Source organism: Balaenoptera borealis (genome assembly GCF_965194805.1).
Source record: "Balaenoptera borealis genome assembly, chromosome: 2".
Taxonomy (NCBI): Eukaryota; Metazoa; Chordata; class Mammalia; order Artiodactyla; family Balaenopteridae; genus Balaenoptera; species Balaenoptera borealis.
The window spans coordinates 176,563,803-176,576,415 of NC_138867.1; the positions used below are offsets into that span (position 1 = coordinate 176,563,803).

At 51.6% G+C, this 12,613-nt stretch overlaps 1 long non-coding RNA gene across 1 annotated transcript in view; it reads right to left on the reverse strand.

Annotated features, from left to right (window-relative positions):
- Positions 1-1,236: 1,236 nt before the first annotated feature.
- Positions 1,237-12,613, reverse strand: part of LOC309624726 — a 38,846-nt gene continuing 27,469 nt past the window's right edge. The window contains exon 3 of the long non-coding RNA XR_014242102.1: positions 1,237-1,918. This is a non-coding gene — a long non-coding RNA (uncharacterized lncRNA). The remainder of the gene's footprint in view (positions 1,919-12,613) is intronic.

Sequence of the window (12,613 nt, forward strand, 5' to 3'; positions counted from 1 at the left end):
GGCTTAGCCCATGTCTGCGTATATTTGACCAAATGCTGTGTGTTCCGCCCTGGGGTGAAGGGACAGGACATGGTACTGCTTTTGAGGAAGGAGGCAATGGATGAGGGAGGAAATAAAAGGAGAGGAAAATCCCAGGTGGTGATAAGAAAATGTAAAAATTAAAAGAAGGTGATTGGGGGAAGGGGCTCAGATCAAGCGACCCACCGACCCATGTGGCAGCACAGGAAGTGGGCAGAGGGACAGGGCGTCCTGGCCGGGTCCCAAGCCCCCCCCTTGGCCCCTGGGGCCCGGCAGCCTGGCCCGCCTACTCCCAGAGTCGCCTCCATCACACCAAGAACATACCCAGGGCTGACATGGATTCCTGACTCGGAGCCCGAGCAGGGGGAGAGAGGGGAGGAAAAACACCCATCTGTTCTCCCTCTGATGGAACGCGATTCTTCACCCAGTGCTTAAACCCGGAGCTTCTCCTCCCATTTCCTCTCGGCAGCCAGCCGCGGTGATGCGATATAAATCGCTGCAAATGGGTTTTCCCAGCCGGTCGCTGTGTTGTTTTAATAATGGTTCATTTTCTGCCCGGGGGAGGAAAATATTCCGTCAAGAAATTGGGGTCTGGGTGATAATTTTGTGTGTGTGTGCATGTGCGCCTGGTGTCCCCCTCACCCCAGAGAAGATTCCAGAACATCCACTGAGACACCAAGTCACCTCTCGGGTTGGGTGATACCCAGAGCATCCCCCTCACCTGGACAAAGGAATTCCTCCAGCAACCTGGGTCCATTTACTGAGAACCTGCTGTGTGTGTGCCATACCTGAGCTAGGTGTAAGGAACATGGTGCTCTCCCAGGCCTGGCCTCCCCAGGCCCACATTCTAGACTGGGGGGAGAGATTGACATTTAAAAATAATTGTGCAAAACTATGGGACTTCCCTGGTGGTGCAGTGGTTAAGAATCTGCCTGCCAATGCAGGGGACATGGGTTCTGAGCCCTGGTCCAGGAAGATCCCACATGCCACGGAGCAACTAAGCCTGTGTGCCACAACTGCTTAGACCCTGTGCCTCAACTACTGAGCCCAAGTGCTGCAACTACTGAAGCCTGCGTGCCTAGAGCCTGTGCTCTGCAACAGGAGAAGCTACCGCAATGAGAAGCCACCGCAATGAGAAGCCCGCGCACTGCAATGAAGACCTAACGCAACCAAAAAAAAAAAAAAAAAAAAACAATAATTGTGCAAAACTATGTAATTACAATCATGGAAACTGTTCAGGAGAGAGTGAGTGTTGTGATGGAATCAATAACGGGATTTTTGGCATAACTAAGGCCCCCACCCACTGAGGAAGAGACCCTTAAGCTGAAACTTGGAGCACAGATGAACAGAGTTGCAGGAGTAAAGGCCATCCAGGTTGGGGGAACTTCCTGGGTAAACATCTTTTCTTTTTTTTTTTGGCCCTGCCACGTGGCATGTGGGATCTTAGTTCCCTGACCAGGAATCAAAACTGTGCCCCCTGCAGTGCTGCAGTGGAAGCGCAGAGTCTTAACCACTGGGCCACCAGGAATGTCCCTTGGGCAATCATCTTTTGTTTTTTTTGGCTGCGTTGGGTCTTCGTTACTGCGCGCAGGCTTTCTCTAGTTGCGGCGCCCGGGCTTCTCATTGCAGTGGCTTCTCTTGTTGTGGAGCATGGGCTCTAGGCGCGTGGGCTTCGGTAGTCGCAGCATGCAGGCTCAGTAGTTGTGGCTTGCGGGCTCTAGAGCACAGTAGTTGTGGCGCACGGGCTTAGTTGCTCCGCGGCATGTGGGATTTTCCCGGAACAGGGATTGAACTTGTGTCCCCTGCATTGGCAGGCAGATTCTTAACCACTGCGCCACCAGGGAAGTCCTCCCCTGGGCAAACATCTTGAGGCTTGAAAGAACATGGTGCAGGCTCAGACCTAGGAGAAAAGTCATGGGGTCCAGTGTAAGTGAGGGCTAGGTAGGTGCCGAGGAATGGCGTGTATCAGTGGCCAGAGACTTGGGAGCTTTCCCCCTGTTTCTGGGCAGAGAGGTTTTCTCCTGTATTGAGATGTAGCCATGACTGTCCTGGGCATATTCAGCCTTTAGTCTCAAGGCCAGTGACACTCCTTGTTTTGCTGATTTAGAAACAGCAGCTGTGGGAGGCCATGTGGATTGTTAACGTCACCCCCTCATCCCTCCCCATCCCCAACCCTGTTCCTTTCCTTCCTGTAGTGGGTTGAATGGTGGCCCCCCAAAAGATATGTCCACATTCCTACTGCAGAACCTGCAGATGTGAACTTATTTGGAAAGAGGGTCATTGCAGGTATCATTAAATTAAGAATCTTATAATGAGATCATCCTGGATTAGGATGAGCTCTAATCCTTAGAAGAGAAGAGAAAGGGAGACACAAACATAGGGGAAAAGGCCATGTGAAGATGGAGGCAGAGGTTGGAGTGATACACCAAGGGACACCTGGAGCCATCAGAAGCTGGTCAGGGCAAAGAATAGGTTTTCCCCTAGGGACTCCAGAGGGTTGCCTTGATTTTGGCCTGATGACACTGATTTTGGATTTGTGGCCTCCGGAACTGTGAGGGAATACATTTCTGTGGGTTTTCTGGTTTGGTTTTGCTTTGTTTTTGTTTTCTGTTGTATTTAAGCCACCCAGATCTGGCTATTTGTTACAGCAGCCACAGGAAACTAATACATTCTCGGTCCCCAGCAAAGCATTCCAAGAGCTGTCTCTCCTCCCCGGCTCTAGATCCTCTTCTCTAATCCCCTCTCCATCCCACTCCAGTTGGGCCTTTGTCCCTGCCCAGCCAGGGAAAGGGCTCCATCCTGCCAAATTCAAGGATCTTTTCTCAGCCTCCAGGACGGTATGCTTCTTGAGCTCCCCTTCCACCTCCCTGACTGCCCTTGCTCAGTCTCTTCTGCTGATTCCTCCTCATCCCCTGTCCTTAATGTTGGAGAGAGAGCCATGAGCTTGCCCTCTTCTTTCCTGTGTCTACGATCAGCTCCCTGGTGATCTTGACCAGTTTTGAGGATTTAAATGCCACTTATATCTGACAATGTTATCTTCCAATGACAGTTCCAGCTTGGGCCTCTCCACTGCCTTCAGCTGCCCCCCTGGGTGTCTCCCCTTGGAAACCTGGTGGGTATGCCCAAGTATCATGTCCGAAACAGAACTCTTGACCCCTCCACTCACCCCAGACCTGCACCTCTCCTGTCTTCCCCAGCCCAGTTAATGGCAGCACCACTGTTCTCCATTAGTGTAATGGGTGGAATAATGCCCCCCCCCAATTCATGTTCACCTGGAACCTCAGCATGTGACCTTATTCTTTGCAGATGTCATTAGCCAAGGATCTTGAGATGATAGATATTGGATGTAGGCTGGGCTGTAAATCCAATGATAGGCGTCCTTCCAAGAGGAGGAGAGGACACACAGAGAAGAAGATGGAGGCAGAGATTGGAGTGATGCAGCTACAAGCCGATGAAATCAAGGATGGCTCACCGCCACCAGAAGCCAGGAGAGAGGCAAGGAAGGATTCTCCCCTACAGCCTTCGGAGGGAGCACAGCCCTGCCCACACCTTGATTTTGGACTTCTGGCCTCCAGAACTGTGAGACAACATACTTCCGTTGTCTTAAGCCACCAAGTTTGTGGTAATTTATTACAGTAGCCCTAGGAAATGAACACGGCTGTGTTCTCCAGAATGAGCTCTGAGACACCTTGATTCGAATACAAGTGATTTACCTGAAAGGCAACCGCAAGAAGCACTGGCAGGGAAGAGGGGAGGGGAGACAAAGGAGGGAGGGCACCCAGCCAAGAGTGTATCCATTTGCAGGTTATACTGGGACACTCAGGGCTTAATTCCCCCCCCCCCCCCGAGACCTGTGGGGCACACACCTCAGCGTCATCTCACGTGAAGGATGAGGGAGCTGCGTTATGTTCATTGGTTGAAGTATGCTAGCAGGGGAATGTATCCTCCAGAATGTCTGGTTAACCCCAGGCAGGTCTGAGCTGCCTCTGCAGCCAGAGAGAGCTGTCAGGCAAAGAGTTGCAGGTGCCAGCGACATGGAGCCCTTGGACTGATGTGCATGGTGCAGTCTCTAAATGGCTCCCATCAATCTCCACCCTTGTGTGATTCCTTCTCCTTGGGTATGGGTGGGACTCTATGACTTGTTTCTAACCAACAGAATGTGGCTAAGGTGGGACTTCCCTGGTGGTCCAGTGGTTAAGACTTTGCCTTCCAACGCAGGGGTACGGGTTCCATCCCTGGTCGGGGAGCTAAGATCCCACATGCCTCACAGCCAAAAAACCAAAACTTAAAACAGAAGCAATATTGTAACAAATTCAATAAAGACTTTAAAAATGGGCCATATCAAAAAAAAAAAATCTTAAAGAAAGAAAAACAAAAAGAATGTGGTATGCTGGTGGGATATCCCTTCCAAGATTAGGTTACAAAAAGTCAGTGACTTCCATTTTAGGTATCTTCTCACTCTCCCTCTCTAGCTCGCTCTGAGGAAAGCCAGCTCCATGTTGTGACCTGCCCTATGGAGAGGCCCACGTGGCAAGGAGCTAAAGGAGGCCGCCTCTGACCAATAGCCAGTGAGGGACTGAATCCTGCCAACAGCGAGTGAGCTTGGAAGTGGATCCTCCCCATTCAGTCCTTCAGACAAGACCATAGCCCCAGCCGCCATCTTGGTTGCATCTCTGTGAGAGCTGTGGGACCCCTGTGGGACCTCTGTGAGCCAGAGGGACCCAGCTAAGCCACACCTGGATTCCTGAGTCACAGAAACTGTGAAATAATAAGTGCACATTGTTTTAGGCCACTAGGTTTGGGGATAATTTGTTACATTGTGATGCTGCGTGCCAGGGGGACATGAGGGAAGGCACATAAACACTGACTGGTAAACCATCTACTTGATTGCTCTAGACTTCTCCCTTACTCTCACCTCTTACATCCAGTCCATTAGCAAACTCTGTCAACTCCAACTCCAAAATCTATCTTGAATCCATAGACCTTTCTCCACCCGCACTGCCACCAGCTCATGCCAAGCTATCCTTGTCTCTCACTTTCATCAAAGCCTCTCCTCCCCACCAGTCTCCATCCAGCTGATTTGCTACAGCCAGAGAGGCTTTTGTATTATAAATCAGATCCTGGAACACAGTGGGTGCTCAGTAATGATGGAGTTAAGTTAAGTGTCAAGTCAGGCTATCCTGGGTCTCTCATATCCCCCCAGTCAGCCCTTTTCCCTTCCCGTACCTACATAAGGAAGGGAATGATATAAGGGGAGAGTTCTTAGTCCACCAGTGCTGACCTTCTGGCCCTGGGGGCAGCTTGCTGGCCTCACATCTTCCTCCATGCATGCACTCAGCCAACGCTGTCCACCCATGCATGGGACCAATACTCATTAAGCGCTTACTGTGCATATGACTTCTGAGTATCTGATAGGCATGATCTCATTTAATCCTTGAAATGAGCCAGAGAAATCCTGAGAAAGAACAAAGCCAGAGGTATCACATGTCCTGATTTCAAACTATATTACAAAGCAACAGGAATCAAAACAGTATGGTCCTGGCATTAAAAAAAGACACATGGACCAATGGAACAGAATTGAGAGCCCAGAAATAAACCCATGCATATGTGGTCAACTACTATTTGATAAGGGAGCCAAGAAGAGTCAGTGCAGAAAAGACAGTCTCTTCAATAAATGGTGCTGGGAAAATAGGATATTCACATGCAAAAGAATGAAACTAGACCCTTCTCTTACATCACTGGTAAAAATGAACTCAAAATGGATTAAAAACTTAATCCTTCATATACACACTACTGCATATAAAATAGGTAACTAATAAGGACCTACTATATAGCATAGGGAACTCTACTTAATACTCTACAATGACCTATATGGGAAAAGAATCTAAAAAAGAGTGGCTATATATATAACTCATTCACTTGGCTGTACAGTGGAAATTAACACAACATTGTAAAGCAACTATACTCTAATAAAAATTTTAAAAAAAGACTTAATCCTTGAAATGGCCCTACCAAGTAGGACTGCCATTGTTCCTCATTTTACAGTTAGAGAAACTAAGGCACAGAGCAACAAAGCCATTTACCTACAGGTGACTCAGCCAGTCCCAGGTAGGACTGGGATTTGGACCCAGGCATTTTCAACACCAGCATTGGGGTCTTCATTGAGACCCATGTGTGAATTCTCTTGCTTTCAACCAGAAGGGCATTTCTGAGTGCCCAGACACCTAAGTGGGTTTACACCCCTTGGGTTTTTTTTTTTCTTTCTTTTTTTTGTCCGCATTGTGCAGCATGCAGGATCTTAGTTCCCCCACCAGGGATTGAACCCCTGCATTGGGAGCACGGAGTCTTAGCCACTGGACCGCTAGGGAAGTTCTACACCCCTTGGTTTTGTCCAGAAGATGGTTCTGTCATGCTGGGCTGCACTGATGAAAGGGCCATTTCTTGCCCTCAGGGAGGTTCCTGACTTGCTGGGGAGACAAAGGCATCGATAATCTTAAATCCACAGGAATGACAGCAGCCACCTAAACCTGCACTGAGGGCACCCTGGGATGTGTTAATTCTGCCTGGGGAGATTCTGGAAGGCTGGAAGGACTTTGCAGCATGTGGAGTGATGCCATGCCCATGGACGGAGGACCCTTGTTATCCATCTTTGTGCCCTGGGCCTGCAGAGAGTGCTAAACATACCCAGGAGTGGGCAAACAATTTGCTCCAAGTCATGGAGCTGAAAGCCTGAGTGAGCCTCTTGCATTGTGTCCTGCTGTTTTCGACTCTTGCATTCATTTCCTAGGGCTGCCATCACAAAGTACCACAAACTGGGAGTTTAAAGCAATGGAAATGTACTGTCTCACAGTTCTGGAGGCCAGAAGTCTGAAATCAAGGTGTCGGCAGAGCTCCACTCCCTCTGAAGTTTCTAGGGGAGGATCCTTCCCTGCCTCTGCCAGCTTGTGGTGGTTGCCAGCCATCCTTGGTGTTCCCTGGCTTGTAGACGCATCACTACAGTCCGTCTCCATCACCACGTGGCGTTCTCCTGTTGTGTATCTGTATCTCTTTTCTTAGAATAATTTATTTATTTATTGGCCGCACCGCGCATCTTGTGGGATTTTAGTTCCCCAGCCAGGGATCGAACCCGAGCCCTTGGTGGTGAGAGCACAGAGTCCTAACCACTGGACTGCCAGGGAATTCCCTGAATTTATAATCCAGTCATACTGGGTTAAGGTCCCACCCTCCAGTATGATGTCATCTTAACTAAATACATCAGTAACAACCCTCTTTCCAAATAAAGTCACATTCTGAGGTACTGGTGGTTAGGACCTCAACATATCTTTTTTGGGGGGACACAATTCACCTTGTAACACTCTCCCTCCCTTATAGACTGTCTCTTGTCACCTCTTCCTGGGCTGTACAGGAAGTTAAATGCATCCAGTTAAATGCATCCACTTTCCCATTTTTTTTTTATGTTGCCGCGCCTGAGCCTCAATCTATACTTTGTTAACGTAAAAAAATGTTAATAAACATCTACCCCATCCTGAGCATTTTTGGAGATCCAGAAAAATTCAATATTATCATTTGGGAATGCATTGGGCTGCAAGTATCAAAATACCTGAGCTGCAGTGGCTTAAACAAAAAGGTTGCTTTTTCCTCACCAAACAATCTGGATTTTGGTGTCTGGTGCTGTTGGAAGCCAGCAGCTAGATGGCATCAAGGCCAGCATCATGGTCACCTAGATATCCCTCTATATCAGTTGTGTGATCCTCACCCCAGCCAATTGCTGTTTTTATCCCCATTTTATAGATAAAGCAACTGAGGCTCAAATAACATGCTCACCCTTCCCTGAACCCCCCAGCCAACTTCTGCTTGGGTCTCATTGGCCAGAAATGTGTCATTCAGCCACACTTCTGGCCAGTGAGAAGCAAGGGAGGCTGGGTGGCAAGTATAGAGCAAGGCAGATAGTCAATCAACTAGCGAATGCTCTGTTAGCAAAGGAAGAAAGCAAGAGTGTTGGAGGTAATAAAATGTGTCCCCCACAATTCTCCTTGCCTCTAGATCTAGATCAATTATATTGCATACCCTCTAAGTACTAGGCATTATGTTGTAGACTCACTGTGAATTATTGCTAAAAATAGTAACAGTAGCACTTATTTCATGGAATCCTCAACATCTGTGAAGTACATGCTTTTATCATCCCATTTTATAGATGAGAAAACTGAGGCTCGGACAGGTCCAGTAGAACCTCATTTATTCATTCATTTAACAAACAATTATTGCGCATCTATTATGTACCAGGCCATTTGGGCACTGAGAATACAGCAGTGAATAAAACAAATACTGCCCCCTGAAGTATTAGCCCTCAGAAGGGCTTACATTCTAGTCGGGGGTGAGGATGAGAAGGAAGGAGAGAGGGTACCCAGAAATAATAAAAACAATATTAGTTTTGGGAATAACACCTAGTGTGGGCCAGGCACTTTTCTGAAGGTTTTCCATTTACCAAGTTGCTTATCCATCCCAACAGCTGTATGAGGCAGGTTTTATTACTATCCCCATCAAATAAATGAGGGAACTGAGGCTCAGAGAAGTTAAATAACATGCCTAAGGTCACACAGCCAGTAACTGTGAAGCCAGGATTTGAACCAAGGCCCTTGGGTTCCAGAGACTAAGCTAAGTAATATAATGTCAGGTAGCGATAAAACAGGTGATGGTAAACAACTTGGTGATGGCTAAGTGGCTAGGGAAGGTCATTCTGAGGAGGTGACATGCTAGCAGAGATGTGACTAAAGGGAGGAGGGAGCTGTGGGGATGGATATCTAGAAGGAACAGCCAGTGGAAGCCCAGAGGTAGGAGCATGCTAGGTGTGTTTGGGGTTCAGTGAGGGGCTGGTGTGGCTGCAGCAACAGGCCTAGGGATTCTTGTACCCACTCTGCACGTATGACCTTTCAGCATCATAAAAGTCTCATGACATAGATTTTCATAATTATCCTCACTTGACAGATGGGGAAACGGAGGCTCTGAGCAGTTAACCAATCTGCCCTGGGAGACATATGGCCAGAAAGAGGCGAGGCCTGGATCTGAACCCAGGCAGCTTGACTCCATTGCCCAACCCCATGGGAAACAGTAGGGAGCAAGTGCCAGCAGGCTGGGAGGGCTGCCTGGAGGAGGTGGATGTCACCAGGACCTAGAGGGACTGGAGGAGCAGGGAGTGGGGAAGGGAGGGTCCTGTACGAAGACCCTCACAGAACATGGCACCTGAATCCATCCCTGGGGGCAGTTCTTCAAGGGCGGATTTCCATGCACGGCCCTGACTCGGGTTCCCCCAGGCAGGCTCTGCTTAAAGAAAAGGCAGCGGCAAGAGCTTCATTAGCGACTCGGAAGTCCCGGGAGCACGGAGAGGGGGGTGGGGGAGAGGGGGGATGAAAAGGGCCGGAGAAGGGAGCCATCCTAATTTTGGCACACCTGGCAGGGGGCACAGGGACACTGAAAAGGAAGGACCTGGGGCCGGCTGGGCAGGCCCCACCATTGTTCCAGTTGGATCTGCCGTCTGGGCTTCAAATGCAAAACCAGAGTAAAGGGGGGTGGTGGCGCCAGTGGCCTCTGCTCCTCCTTTAATAGACCAAAGGACCCTGGCGGCTTAGCTCTTTTTCCTAATTTAAAGATATTTTCAGGCGTTTGAGAGCTCCCCTACGGTGAAGCAGGAAGGTTGGAATGGGGGGAGGGGGCGATGAAACTCTCATCGTGCTTGCCAGGGAGGATGGGGAGTAGGCCAGGAGGAGGGGGCACTGAGGGTGAGACCCTTGGGGGGTAAGGAGATCTATAGTGTTCTTGGCTCTCTTCCGCCTCAGTTTCCCCTCTCTGGAACCTCGGCATGCCTCTCCAGAAGGTAGGACATTTGTAGATGTACCCAAACATCCTGCTAAGGAAAGGGGGGCTCTTTGGGGTCAACCCTGGAGGCCCTGAGTTGGGGGACACTGGGGATATTGGCCCATGCCAGCCCCTGGGCAGGGCAGGGTGCCCAGAGAGAGACGGATGGAGGAGGTTTGTCCCCTCTCAGTTTGGCACCCCTGGTGCCAGGACAGGATGGAGGGTAGGGAACCAGGCCAATGGGGTGCAGCCACCTCCATGGGGGAGCTCCTTGGCTCATGTCCACGGGGGGTGGCGCGTGGGGGGGTGTATGTGCACCGGAACCAGGAAAGAGCCAGCGAGGGGGCGGGGCTGGAGGGCGGGGTGGAGCCCGGCAACTACTTGGGGGTGGGGGTGGGGGTGGGGGTGGGGGCGGGTGGGGGTTGGGGGGTCCCGGGGGGGTCCCTTCCCTGCTGTCCGGGCTCCCCGACTGCCTTTTTCTCCCATTTTCCTTCTCTCCCTCCTTCCCTCGCCCCTCCCACTCCAGCCCGCCTCCCTTCCTGGACCCCCTGTCCTCCGTGTACCCCCTATCCCTGGCTTGCTCTCCTGCCTCCCTAGGTGCCACCTCGTTGGGCTCCCTTTCTCTTGCCTCTTCCGGGTTCCCAGCCATCACCACCCCCACCCAGCCAGCCCTCCTCCCTCTGACTGGCTCCCGCCTCCCCTTAGTTCTCCCAGCCCCCTCTTCCCTCCCTCTTTCTCTCTCTCCCCTTCCTTCCTTCACCCCAGCCTCTCTTCCCACATTCCCCAGCAGGAGAGAGGGCCGCACTTCCCCCTCCCCGGCCCGACTGGCTCGGCTCCGCGCCCGCCGCTGGGGCCGCCGCCATCTTGCAGGATGGAGCAGCGAGCGTGCAATCGAAACAATACATCTTTTATGAAGCGCTCCCCCCCGACCCCCCGCCTGGAAATCTTACATTAGCGCGGCATTGATTTTCCCCGGCATAGAGGGGCCTCGCGCGCTCCCCCACCCAGGGGCTCGAGGGCCGGGAGGGACTTGCAGAGCGGAGGGGGTCATCCCGGGGGTGGCCGGTAGTCATCGCTCCGGACCGAGAGCCCTGCAGTTGGGACCGTCCCACCCCCCCACCCCCAAATCCCGGGGCTCTGAGGGGCAGCCCCCGCAGGTGGGCTCGCTCGGTCATGGGGGACACCGGGGACCCGGCAGGTGGCCTCGGGCTTTGGTTCCCAGAAGAAGGGGCTCCTGGGTTTCTAGTAACTCCTGGACTGAGGGAGCCCAACAGAGTTCCTCATCGGCCTTGGCATTGGCCAGAAAGGGCTCAGGAGACCCTCGGTTGCCCCTGGAGCCCGCTCTCTGCGGCCAAGCCAACCAAATCGTCTGGGACACATGCACGCCTCGGAGAACCCGCCGTGGCTCCTCCTCCCCTCCTGGCCCTGTTTCCTTCCCCTGTTCTCTTCCATCTTGCCACCTCCCTCCCATCCTTTCCAGTTCCCACCTACCTCCTCCTCTCTCTTCCTCTCCCGGTGCCCCCCTGCTGATTGCTACCCCCCCCCCCCACCCCTTCCCTGCTTGCTAATGGCCCGGTGGCTGGCGGCTCCGCGGCTGCTTCCGGGGGAGTTGAGTTTGCAGCCAGAGGAAATGCTGGAGCTATTGGGGGTGGGGGAATTATACACATAAATCTGGGATAATGAAGGTGGTGCAGCCTCAGGTCCTAAGCCCACCCCCACCCCCCATCCCTTCCCACTCAAGGACCAGCCAGGGCTTCCAGGCTCTCCTGAGGTCCCATGGCCCCTATCATCTCTCTGAATGGGCTACACTACACTGGGTATACGGGGTCCAGGCTAGTTTGGGACACCTCTGATATGTCTCCCCACTGGGTCTCAGTTCAATTTGCAGCTTGTCACTTGCCAGCCCTGCAGTCCAGGGGCAAGTAGGGACCAACATAAGGACAGGTGGATTTTCTGGGTCTGAGGACCCCTCCTCCTAGTACCCCACCAGCACCCTGGATCCCCACCTCTCTAGGTGACCTGAGGTCACACTGCCCACAACCTGACATCTTTCATATAATTGGAAAGTCAGACTTGGATGTTCTTGCCCATTCCCCATTTCTGAGCTGTGTGACCTTGGGCAAGTCACTTAACCTCTCTGAGATTCTGTTCCCTCTAAGTTGAGGATGATAATAACCATCTTCAAATAGAACCTGAATTCACCCACTTCTTCCCACTTCTGTGGCCCCCACCCTGGTCCTGCCCCCATCAGGATTACTTGGATTATCGTGGTTGCCTCTGCCTTGGACTCCCTGCTTCTGCCTTCACCCCATCAGGACTGAATATTCAGGACGCTGCAGTCCATTTCCATGACTCTTAGATTCAATCCAAATCCCTCACTCAGCCTTTTCTGGATCCCTCTCCCATTGCTTACTCCACTGAGCCTCTGCACCAGCTGTTCCCCCCTCTGGGAACACCCTTCCCCCTAGATCTCACATGGCTGGTTCCGCCTCCTTCTTCAAGCCCCAGCCCCGTGTCACCTCCATGGGATCTTCCCCACCACCTCCAGTCGCTCTCCATCCACCACTTTTCCAGCACTCTCCACCCTCTGATATTGCCTTGTTTTTGTGTTTTCATGTTTACAGTCTGCCTTACCACTTCCCACTGGAACACAATCTCTTTTTAGACCCTGACTCTTGTTCTCAGTGTGTCCCACAATATCTGGCATCTACTAGATTTTCAAATATGTGTTGAATAAGTGAGT